The sequence below is a fragment of the Pleurodeles waltl genome, chromosome 3_1, assembly GCF_031143425.1.
Source record: "Pleurodeles waltl isolate 20211129_DDA chromosome 3_1, aPleWal1.hap1.20221129, whole genome shotgun sequence".
NCBI classification, from domain to species: domain Eukaryota; kingdom Metazoa; phylum Chordata; class Amphibia; order Caudata; family Salamandridae; genus Pleurodeles; species Pleurodeles waltl.
Window position 1 is genome coordinate 1,006,446,029 of NC_090440.1, and position 12,009 is coordinate 1,006,458,037.

The 12,009-nt window shown below is 44.9% G+C and overlaps 1 protein-coding gene across 14 annotated transcripts in view; it reads left to right on the plus strand.

Moving 5' to 3' along the window:
* TANK (TRAF family member associated NFKB activator) overlaps positions 1-12,009 on the plus strand; it is a 549,717-nt gene that overhangs the window by 24,333 nt on the left and 513,375 nt on the right. For 13 of the 14 annotated variants that reach the window (XM_069224232.1, XM_069224234.1, XM_069224233.1 and 10 more), the window contains one exon: positions 8,178-8,345. The exons of the other annotated variant lie outside the window; for it this stretch is intronic. The gene's annotated coding sequence lies outside the window, so the exon portion shown is untranslated. The remainder of the gene's footprint in view (positions 1-8,177; positions 8,346-12,009) is intronic. 14 annotated transcript variants of the gene reach the window in all.

A 12,009-nucleotide genomic window follows, 5' to 3' on the forward strand; every position in this document is an offset into this window, starting at 1 on the left:
GGAGATTAACTCTAAGGTACGATCGTACCTGTGTAAGCCACGCCCCACCAGGGATGTGGCGGCGTTGTTCGTTTCTCCTCAGGAGCTCCATGGAGGTCTTCGTACCCTCTTCCTGGCTTCCCGCTGTCTCTGGATCCCTTCTTCCGTCGTTCACACTCTTGCAGTTGTCTTCCTCCTTCGATTCAGGTTTTCCTTCCGTTTCCGGCGCTGTCATCCACTTGATCGCCATTTCTTTACACAAGCCTTCCTCCGACTCGTCCGCCTTCGCATCCTCTGGCTTCTCCTCCCTATTTGCCGGCTTCCGGGACGGATATTACTTCCGGGTCAGCTATGCTCCCGAGAGTGCCCCCAGGGCATGATTTTGTCAGCCCGAGGCTATCGATCGTAACCGCGGCGATGGACGTCCGGTTACAGTGCGCCATGCATGAAAGGTGTGTGAACGGCCTGTAAAGCGGTTGGTGCATTGTTGTGGCTTTACAGCTCATGCACTGTGAGTCATTGGTTCAGAAGTTTAAACTTTCAATTATTAACAATGTATTTCATTTTTGTGAAGTCTTGTTAATAAAATTTACATTGTGAACGTCTTATTCACTGACATGCCAAATCTAACCAGTATGTGTGTGTGCCTAAGGAGTATATGGGTGTGCAGTAATATTTGTCTGCCAGGGTGTACATTGTCTCTAGGGAAAATCAACCAACTCTAAATATTTTTGTGAACTAAACTAGACAACAGGGGGACTCCAAGGTGGATCTCCCAAAGTACTGGAATCTGCTGAGAACTTCAAACTTCCTGCCACCCAGAGTTCCCACATATCTCCTGATAGAAATGGCACCTCGCCTGTGTGATTGGGAAAAGTGCCCTCGAAAGGGCAGGGTCCACGGCGCAATGTGGCAACAGCAACAAAAGGAGTCGCTGCAGTTTTTGGGCCTGGGTTTGCCGACAACCCAGGAACACCTATCAAACGCAGGCATGTCTGAAAACTAGACACATAGAGTAGTACAAGGTGGTATGCCTCTTGTGGATCCCATAAACTGTTCTTACCCACAACACCCTGCAAACCTCAAAATTTGACTAAAATTGCACATTTTCCTTGCACTTCTTTGACGTATACTTCCAGACCCAGAAGGAATCCACAAAAATATTTCCACCCAGCATTTCTCCACTTGTACCAACCCAATAAAAATGCTGCCCCACTTGTGTGGCTCGGCCTAGTGCACGCAACAGGAACTTATCAAATTAACATCAATGGGAGTCCTCGCAAAGGGACACTCATTGACCTCAGTTCGATCCGATCCTGTCGTCGACACTAGGCTCAGCCACAAAATTGAGATACCATTTTTATCAGGAGATTTGGGGGAATGTTAGGTGATAGGAAATTAGTTGCTCCCTGCAGATTCCATTTCCATTACATAAATGTGAGGAGAATGTGTTTTTTAGTCAAAGTTTAAGGATTGCAAGGGCTTCTGAGTAATAAAACCTGGTGAGAGCCAGAGAAGTCGCCCCACCCTAGATTCCACCAGGTGTTTAGTTTTCAGAAATGTGCAGGTTTTCTAGGTTTCCCCTGGTGCTGGCTGAGCTAGGGCCCAAAATCCCTAGCTAGTTACATTGAAAAAAGAATCAGTTTTCTGTGGAAAAATGTGATGTGTCCATGTTGCATTTTGGTGTCTTTCCTGTCGCAGCCACTAGCCCTACCCACATAACTGAGGTACCACTTTTATCGGGAGTCTTGGGAGAATGGAAGGTGGTAGGAAATTAGTTGCTCCCTGCAGATTCCAGAAATTTGCATCACAGAAATTTGAGGAAAATGTGTTTTTGAGTTAACGTTTGAGGCTTGAAATGGCTTCTTGGGAAGAAAATCCGGGGGTCACACCACCCTGGATTCTCCTAGATGTCTAATTTCCAAAAATGTACAGGTTGCTAGGTTTCCCTAGGTGTCGACTGAGGTAGGGCCCAAATTCCACAGATAGGTATTTTGCAAAAAAGGGTCAGTTTTCAGTGGGAAAATGTAATGTGTCCATGTTGTGTTTTGGGCCCCTTCTTATAGCTGCCACTAGGCCTACCCACACAAGTGTGGAACCATTTTTATTGGGCGGCTTAGGAACACAGAATAGTAGAACAAATGTTATTGCCAATTGTATTCTCTGCATTTGTGTTTTCCAAAAAAGAAGATATTTTGAGAAATGCCCTCTAGTTCACATGCGAGTATGGGTACACACAATTTTCAGAGATGTGCAAATAACCACTACTTCTAAACTTCATATCTTGTGCTTATTTCGAAAGTACAATAGCTTTTTTGATAGCTATTCTTAGTGCTCAGTTATTGGCTCTTGGTATCTTAAATTCCTGGAAAACCCACAAACCCTTTACATCCCCGCAACCAAAAGATTCTACTAGATGTAACGGTATATTGCTTTTGTAATTCAGTCATTGTGACAAGAAATTACAAATGAAAACGTTGTCACAAATGGACATGTTTTCTTACTGAATTAATTGTTTTTTTATTTCAACACTGATTTAGAAGTTGGCAGAGGAAATACTCTGTCACAAACATGACTGATATCCCGTCCGCCATATTACGATCTCCATAGGATAGAACAGGATCATAATACAGTGGACAGGATATTCATCATGTTTGTGATGGAGTATTGCTCTCTGCCAACTTCTGAACCAGGCCCTTAGTTTCTTTGAGAAAACCTTGAGGGGTTTACACAAATAACCCCTTGCTGAATTCAAAATGTTCTCTAGTTTTCAGAAAAGTATAGCTTTCTGAAATCCACCATGGTTTCATACCTGTTTCCACCACAAACTGGAAGGAGGTTGAAAGCACAAAAATAGGAATAATGGGCTATATCCCAGTAAAATGCCAAAACAGTGGTAAAGAAATGGTTCTTCTCTGAATCAAGTCTGCTTGTTGCTGAAAGCTGGGAAGATGGTGATTTTTGCACCATAAACCTTTCGTTTGTGCCATTTGAAGGAAAAAACAAGTACTTCTGCAGCACTTTTTCCCCGCAGTTCCCCAAAAAACTCAAAATGTAGCTATATTTTGGCTAATTTCTTGATCCTCTCCCAGGCAATTCACAAACCTGGGGTACTTTAGGATCCCTGGGATGTTGGAAAAAGGATGCAAATTTGGCATGGATAGTTTATGTGGGGAAAATATAGAGGCCTAATGGCAAACTATCCCAAATAGCCAAAGAAGGTTCAGCAGTTTGGGGTGGGGGGGACACGGAGACTTAGTAGAGTAAGAATTAATAAATAGTGATTGTTAGAAACTGGATTGTTGGTTGACTGAGGTGTGAGTCTTGGTCAGGAAACACGATCGCTTGCAGGGTAAACCACAAAAAGTCACTAACTTAAACTGTGCCTAACCATGGGTAGCCTGCCACAAAAACCAATCAGGCTTAATTCAAAGGCAATGTGTAAAGTATTTATGGGGCACACAAATATTAATAAAGTGAAACCATAACACACTTTCCAGATTAGCCAGCTCAAATTCCGTTACTGCAGATATGGTCAAAGACAGTAAGGTAGAAATGAAAGTAGGTCTGGAAAAAAACAAAAAAGCCAATCAAGGAGAATTTGAAAAACTCAAATTGGAATCAAATTATTTAACTGGGATTTTAGTGTACTTCAAAATAACTGCATGGCACAGCAAAAACACAAGTCCAGCTCTCACCAGTGAACACCAATGTTGGAGATTTGGTTGCTTTTTGAGGGGGGTGAAACCCTTTTGAGGAAGCAACCACAACCACTCTTACGGTGAAACACAAGCAAAGCCCAAATTAACCTGCGCTTAACCATCAAGTAACTTGGCCCAAAAGCAGTCAGGCTGAACTTAGAGGCAATGTGTAAAATATTTATGCAGCACACAAACAGTAATAAAGTGAAACCACAAGACAGGAAAATATTAAACCAATTTTAAAAAGTGTAAATTTCAATACATTATTTGACACTGAAACAATAAAAATCTAATTAGTAGAACTAGAGTTATGAATTTTTAAAGATTTTAGTAAAAGCTAGCACCTAAAAGATCAAAGTGCCAACCGTGGATATCTAGTTGTCCAAGACCAGGTCAAAGTTGAAAAATATGGCTGACTGCAATGGAGAGCAGTTCAGACACAAGAAGTGGAATGGGCCCGGTCAGCGCCTACCTCCAAACTTCGAAAAAGTCTTGCGAAAAATGTTCTGAGAAGTCAAAGTTCAGTGGGATAAGGCTGCAGAAAGGTTGTCAGTGGATAGTCCTGGATCGAAGCGGCATGAAGATTTTATTTTTACATACTGACTTAGTCTCTGAAATGGAAGTCAAAAATCTCCAGCAGGACATGGCAGACGGCTGTTCCACAAGGTCAGATACTTCTTTGGTGAAGGTCCCCTAGCTTAGCGGGAGAATCTGCATAGTTAATTTGACTGGCGATGCACCTCCGGCAGATAGGTGGTCAGTCCTAATCTCATCCTGGTTCTCAGAACAGTTTTTAGCTAAAACATTGCTATAAATCTAATAGATTTGGCTATCTGGGCACCTTTAGAATCACTTACAAGAGTCCAGGACTGGACAGGCACACCTTGGAGGGTCAGGTGTCACACTGCTTGGTTGAGGTGAGGGTTCAAGACAAAGGGAACCTTGTGTTACCCCGCCGCTCTGAAGAGGTGACCAGCAAACTAGCCCTTGCGAGTCACTCTGGAGGCCCTGTAACAGTTAAATATTTAGTCCTTGTCCAAAGTCAGAAGGAAGCAGAGCAGTAGGACAAACAGGGCAGGAATCCAAGCAGGTCAGCAGTCTTGTAGAGCAGCAGCCCGGCAGAATGACAGTCCTTCTAGCAGCACAGCAGTTCTTCTTTCTGCCAGAGTATCCACAGATCCAGAAGTGTACTGAAGAGTTGGTGTCTGAGGTTAACTACTGGTTCTGCAAGGTAGGAAAAGCTTCTAGACTGTGGATTTGAAATACATGGAATTTCCTGCCTCCCCTGCCCTGGCTTCAAGCTAGCTGACATGACAATGAATGAATGACAATTAGGCCCTTTGTGTAAAAGCAGAGCACAGGTTATTCTGTTGTAAGTTTGGCTGGTCTCAACTCCGCCCAACCCATCCTACCAGAAGATGGGCCATTCACTCACACCTAATTCCTCTCTTATATGATTGTCTGGGAGGAATTCACAAAGTCTGGCAGTGACATCCAGTCATGTGACCCAGGTCAGGCTACAGGCACAAGAGATATAAGGGCAGAAATGTTCTAAAAGTAAAAAGAACAAGGCGATGGAATGATTAAATTAATCTCAGCCACTTGCGACCGCTCATGCCACATCCCAATCCATCATTATTTTGCCCACCATGCCACCTCAGTTTAGACTCAGCCATATGTAATCAGTCTTGACCCTGCTCCCATGAAAACAGTCTAGCCAGAACTGCCAGGTCAGGTTCTCCCTGAACAGGAACACAAGCAACCTAGGCCCGGTTTCGTCCTAGTTAGGGTTCTTTAAACAGGTATATCTAGTTCCAGTGGCACAGTGAGCCCAGGGACCATGTCTGGGCATCCCGTGCACTTAGGGCACCAAATGTAAAAATAACAAGGTGATGGATGTAATGTTTGAATTAATCTCAGCCATTGGCGAACCCTCAGGTCACATCCAACGCCATTGTTTTTTTGCCTACCATGCCACCTCAGTTTGGACTCAGCCATATGCAAATCAGTGTTGACTCTGATCCTCATGTTAACAGTCGAGCCCGAACTGCTAGGCCAAGTCCTAGGTTGCTTTACATTATTCATTTATTTCTGGGGCAGCAATGGGACTGTAACCCTCAATACCAAATTTGAAATGACTAAAACTAGAAGAACCAAACGGCAAGCCACAAGAGCCCCAAGTAGATTTGAGACCATAGATATTCCTGAACACCTAAAAATAACTGACACAAAAGGAACTTCATTCTTTATGGTAATGAAAATAATAAACCCAAATTATGCATCACTTTTACTGTTACAAAAAGCAAAGCACCACATGTTTGGGATCACTACGACAATATAATCGAAGAAACAATAACTACTGTTCACAACAAATATACATTTTGAACAAGCACTGATTCAAACAGTCCTTAAAGTATATCCTCATACAGCAATACTAGGCTCTGAGTGCTATTTCAATAATGCCTGATGGAAACGTCTCAAAAATCCACCAGAGCTATAGACTACTCTACTAACACTCAATTTGCTTTTGAAATCAAAAAGATAGTTGTCCTAGCGCATGTACCACCAACACACACTACAAACATTTTGATGTATTGCTAGAATTACCTTTCTACCAAACAAGTAAGAAAAACTAACAGACTTCTTAGACTATTTTAAAGATAATTGGGCTAGTTGCATGCACCATTTAGGGTACAGGCACCAACCCAAATTCCACATACCCTGGTGGAATGTGTATAACATGGCACTATCCCAGGAGGTCAAAACTAATATCTCAGTGGAAGAGCAGCAAACCCCCATCAAAAGTAATCTTGGAAAAATCCATCCATACCCTATACCAATTCAAAAAATATTTTAAAAGAACATATCTATGAGGGGCGTAGCCATGGAGGTGACACATCTCCTCCGAGCTTCTTCCTGTGAGCTCCCTTGGACCTTAGCTAGAGCTCTCACTGACGCTAAAAGTATATTAGGTGGTGCTGTAGAAAGAGTTATCAGATACAGGGAAGAGGCAATCAGAGGCCCCACACACAGTCATAGGAGCGAGCAGCACAGGCAAAACAGCAGCCGGGGACTACAGCCCAGAGGCAGAGGCCTACCTGTAGAAGGAAATGGCGCTGGAACACAAGACCAGGAGTGTGATGGCCACTGCAGGTGATCTGCAGGAGAAAAGATGCAGAACTACCAGCAACAGCCCCAAAGTACTGCAGAGGGAAACTGTGCAGGAGTGGAGGGGAGATCCGACACAACGAGGTCGCTAATGGGAAAGATAAACCAGCACATGAAGAATGCAGAACCAACAGTTAAAAATGAAAGAGAATTAAGCTTTTCCATTCCAGATGATGATGTGCTGTGATGTTGGAGGCCAGCCAAATTTTCGTCTAATGAGAGTATCATACTATATAATAGTGACTGGGGTCTCCCAGAGTGCCTGGACATACACAGGCCATATCAAGAAGACAGACAGACTCTGCCAAAGATGGACAGACACCATTTATTCAAATATGTGCCATGCATATTCCCCTCAGTATGTCCCACTGCTGCCATACCTTCAACATAAGGAGCTCCTGAGATGTTCGATGGGCTTTAAAGAAGGCATAATGGTGGCTGGTGCCTAGAAAGAGTCTACACGTAATAACCTGGAGACCAGCACAGAGGTCAGCAGCCAGGGAGAAGTGGTTTGGCTCATCAAGTGTTGACCAGGTGCACTGGGAGGATCTGAGTAGGACCAGGCCCTAACACTGGGTAGTGGCACATGAGGTAATACTGAAAATGAGAAAAGGCATAAAAAAGGATCTGCTTACACACTTATAGCCATCAGGCAAGTAGAAAGCTTCACACAGAACAGAGACTAAATTCAAAACAGTAATCTCCTTCCAATAGATAAGCACTAACAATGGCACTTACAAAAGGAGATCTTCTAGAATTGTTACAGATGTTCAAACAAGATCTACATAATGAATCTAAGGATGATATAACAATAAATCAGCAAAAACTGAGGGAAGACCTTGGAGGTAAGATACAGGAGCTATGTCAGGGTATTGGCGCAGTAGGCACTGAACAGTTGAGATGGAAACTAAAATGTAGGTCCATAAAAATGCAATATCAAGACTCAGAGACAAAGGCCTGATGAATGGAAGACAGATTAGAGATAGCACTCTTGAGCGAAGAGGACCTTGAAAATAAGGCACAAATGGAAAATGTACACTTCAAAGGTCTATTGACTTTATTGTAGCATTAGAAACTGCCATGTCAAAGGCTGGCAGTGATTTTACACGTTATCTGTCTGTTTTTGTGCTTTGTTCTCACCAAGGGCTTTGGTTGAAAAGAATGTACTCAGACGGCAGGGAACGGCCTTGCTTTGACTTGAGATCCTGGGATTGTGGCCAAACCTCAATGTGCTATTTTCAAAGCATACTTAAACTAGCCAGCGTGTTTGAATATTTCTTGTGCAACAGGAGGCGTTTTTCCATAAAGCTCCTTCTTTGTTTTTTTAAGATATAAAAGAGACCCAGTTCGACAGTAGGAGATTCAGAGACCTCAATCAGGATTCAGACGTCAGATGCCTGATATAGATTTCCTGTGAGGGTAGAGATCTCTCTCTCAGTTGAACGGGGTCATCAGCTTGCTGGCAGGAGAAAGATGAAGCACCTGACAGGCCCTAAGGTGATAAATTTTTAATTCATTATTTGCTTTGCATTACAATATAGATACATATATCTGCTGTGTATATTGCAGTGGAGAATCATTCATGCATGTTTTCATTTCAATATTGTGACTATTTTGAAATGTGTGCTTTCAACATGCTAATGTCATCTTAGGAACCTTGCCTAGTGAAATAATAAATGTATTTTTTGGACTAAGAAGTGCATCCCACAGATTTTTTGTCAGTGCATGAGCATTTCAGCTTGGTCATTAGTGCAAAGCAAAAAAGATGCCCCATGACCTAAAGGTGTTCGGTGTGCAGTATTTGGGCGGTGGTGGTTGGAGAGGCCCAGGATGTAAGTGTTGCCTCTTTGACCCTCTTATTTGGATGACGAACAAACTCCACTGTCTGCAGCTCAGTTTTAGTGATTTGGGCTAGGGGCCAAATTTAATTTATAAGTTTGATGATTGTTCATCTATTTAAGATATCAAAGGCACCTTTTGAATTGTACTGGGGGATGAAGAGGAGTTTGTTGTCGCTCAAAGCCTCTGTTTGTTGTAAGGTCTGACCACCTAGCGGGCTTAATGTGGTTTCGGCAGTTTGAGATTAGTATCATTCCTTGTGTGTTTTTTCTTGTCGATATTCGGCATGGTGTTTGACTGTGGAAGATGTTGTGAGGACTGGCATTGATCAAATACTGCAGGTGTTTGGTTGTTTTCACAATAATTGAAGGCTTCCCACCCAGCATTGCCCCTTCGGTTCCCTTGGTCAGTGATCTGACAGATGTTAGGATCCACTTCTGGGGGGATGCTTGCCACGAGCTCCCACTGAACTGGGTTTCCAGCCCGGCACCCGTTTAATGGCCTTATATCCTTAAGTGGCTGGTTTTGCTGAGATGGTTGACTTCGGCATGCAGAAACGGCGTGTGTTGAGTTATCCTGGTTAACCTTTTGCATTGTCATCTACTGCATGAGGTATATACTGCTATCCTACATGTCTCCCTCATCTTTCGCCTCAGGGTCTTTGCCCTGCGTGTCAGTGGACTTTGCAAATGACGTCCAGATACTGTTTTGCTGAGCCGCCTTGGCCTTCTTCCGAGCTTTCCTTTGCCCTTTCTTTTCCCTTTTTGTAAGAGAGACCTCATTTGCTGCTAATGTGCTTGATGCTTCTCCTGCAAGCCCTTCCTTGATGGGACTTGTTGCTTGAGTGTTGGAGTCTTTGCTGCACCCAGATGAGCTCTGGTTTTCCTCCTGCTGGGAAAAGCAAGTAGCCTGTGAATTTCTGTTTTCATTGTCAGCGCCTTTCTTATCAAGGTAGTTATTGTACACAGACCCTTCCCTCCTACAAAGCTTGTCCTGAGATCTGGGGACCTGGGCCCTGACTTCTGTCAAGATGTCATTTAGAATTTCAATGGTCTTGGGTGAATTGTCTCCTATAGAAACACATTGGCATAACACTTGTGTAAGAATGGGTCTGAACCCTTCTTATCAGGTCATTCAACGCTTGAAGCTGCTTGTCGATACTCAGTATACCCACTGCCAAGACGTTGAGCAGGTCCACCTGAGTTTCCTGTTTGTCGGCTTGATAATAAACCTATGCCAACATTGCATTCATGGTCGATAGGAGGGCCTGCCAAGTGGCCCCAGCCTCCCTGGAAGCTGGCTGGTCCTCCTTGAGTTTAGCTTCCAAAGAAGTGTCTGCTGGGACATTTGCTTGCTCTATACAGCCCAACACCGTGCGCATTGACTGATCCTGCTTGGCTAGGACACGAAGGCGCCATGGGTTGGAGGAGGGGTATGCCTCCACCTCCACCAATGAGCTGCTACTACTGGTGGTGCACTGTTTCAGGATGGCTGTTGGATTTTCCGAATGTTCCTCCCCTCCTTGGGTAGCATTGGTGTTAGACGGTTGGGCTGCATTAATAGATCCCTCGTAGATAATCAGCTCAGTTAAAAAAACTGTGGTGCAAGTGTCAGAGAGGTCAATTAGAGGTGGATCATGCATCATTATGCATTTGTGGATACTTCCTCCCTGCAGTGATTGCTGTAATTGCTATAATAGTGGTACTTGTGGAGTCTGTAGAGGGGAGTTCTGGCTCAAGTTATTCCAGTTGCTAAGATTTAAAGTGGAGAAGGAGTCCTGTTGGTTATAGTTATTGCGTTTGGGGTGCTTGGGGTGCTGCTGCTGAAGTTTTCCTTCTCATGGAGGGGCCTCTCTGTCACTGCAAGAGTTGTCTCAGTATCAGCATCCATATGCAGGGATGCCGAGTGAATTCCAGTGAGAGCTGGGATGGACTTGTCCACCGGCTTAGTAAACAGAAAGTCAGTGATTTTGTATCCCTCTTTCTTGTGATGTCCAGCTGATTTATTTGAGTCGTTGACAGGTTTCTTGGTTGCTGTTGGGTTAGTGGAAGGGTTCCACTCGGTTGGACCATTAAGTCCATTGGTCCCAGGGAGCTTTGCCTTAACCTCTTTGCCGCTTTTCTACTCCCCCAGGTTAGTGTCATCCTTGCTCCTCTGCTCCTTTTGCCGGTAGTTGGATGGCCAAGCTAGAGTTGAGTGCCTGTGCCTGTGATGTGGTGATGAGGTGCTTGGCAGCTTTCCTTCAGGCACAAGCCGCACCGGTCTAACACAGGCCACTTCTGTGCTAAAAGGTGGCTGCGGCCTAAAGCCCTGAAGTAGCTTGCACCCTCAATAAATGTCCTTGGCTTGTGAGGTATGGTACTCTGCAGTTGCTCACTGTTTCTTGAACCACCTCCAAGTTTGTGTTAAGGCCTGTGATGTGCCATGCTGGGCCTGTCCAGGCGGCAAGGTATGAATTAGTGCTTGGCGCTTGACTCACTCACTTCTAGCTAAGTGGTCTGGTGAAGCTCCTAAATGCCTAGGCCTCTGGACTTAAGCCACTGCGCCTCTATGTCCAGGTAGGTGTCGGGCACCATAAGCTCCACCACACCCAGGCAACTGGAGACTGAATGTCGACCCGCAAACCCCCCTGCCTTCCTGCTGGCTCCACATTTTGCCTGGCTCCAAACACCGCACTGCTGGCCCACTGGCTGGAGCACGGTCAGCAATCGACTGAGGGTGAGTGGGGGCTTGAGCACCTGCACACCGCACTCCCCAAACCCTGTGCCCCTGTCGCCTCACCTTCAACTTCCCTTGATGTGTTGGGTGCTGGCCTCAAAGCACATGCTCCTCCTGTTGCCTACCCCTCGGCGTGCTGGAGCGCCGGACTGGGCTAGGCCAAACCGGATGCTGGCGCGGATGGTTGCGGCATGCAGCTCTGGTAGGGTTGGATAGGTCAGGGGAAGGCCAGGTCAGGCCGCGGATGAGGCAGGCTGCACTCTACTTTCACGGCTGCTTCCCCTCCCCTGCACCTCGCCTGGAGTGTGCTTTGCTCCTCGGTCCTCTCAGCCACGCTCCACCCAGCAATGGCGTCCAACATCCTTTGTATGTGTCCTACGTTGGTCTCTGCATCCTCAACTCCAAGATTTCTTCTAAATATGGGACGGCTAGCGTCTGTCTCCATCCACATCCGCTCAACACATGCGAGTAAGAATCAAAACTTCTTTTTTACAAAATCTGTGTGCTTCAATATTAGGTGCTTTACACCCATGAGTGATGATTGATAGTGTTCGTAGAGTAGGGCCATGGCGCATACAGGCAGATCAAAGACCACAAGATGTAA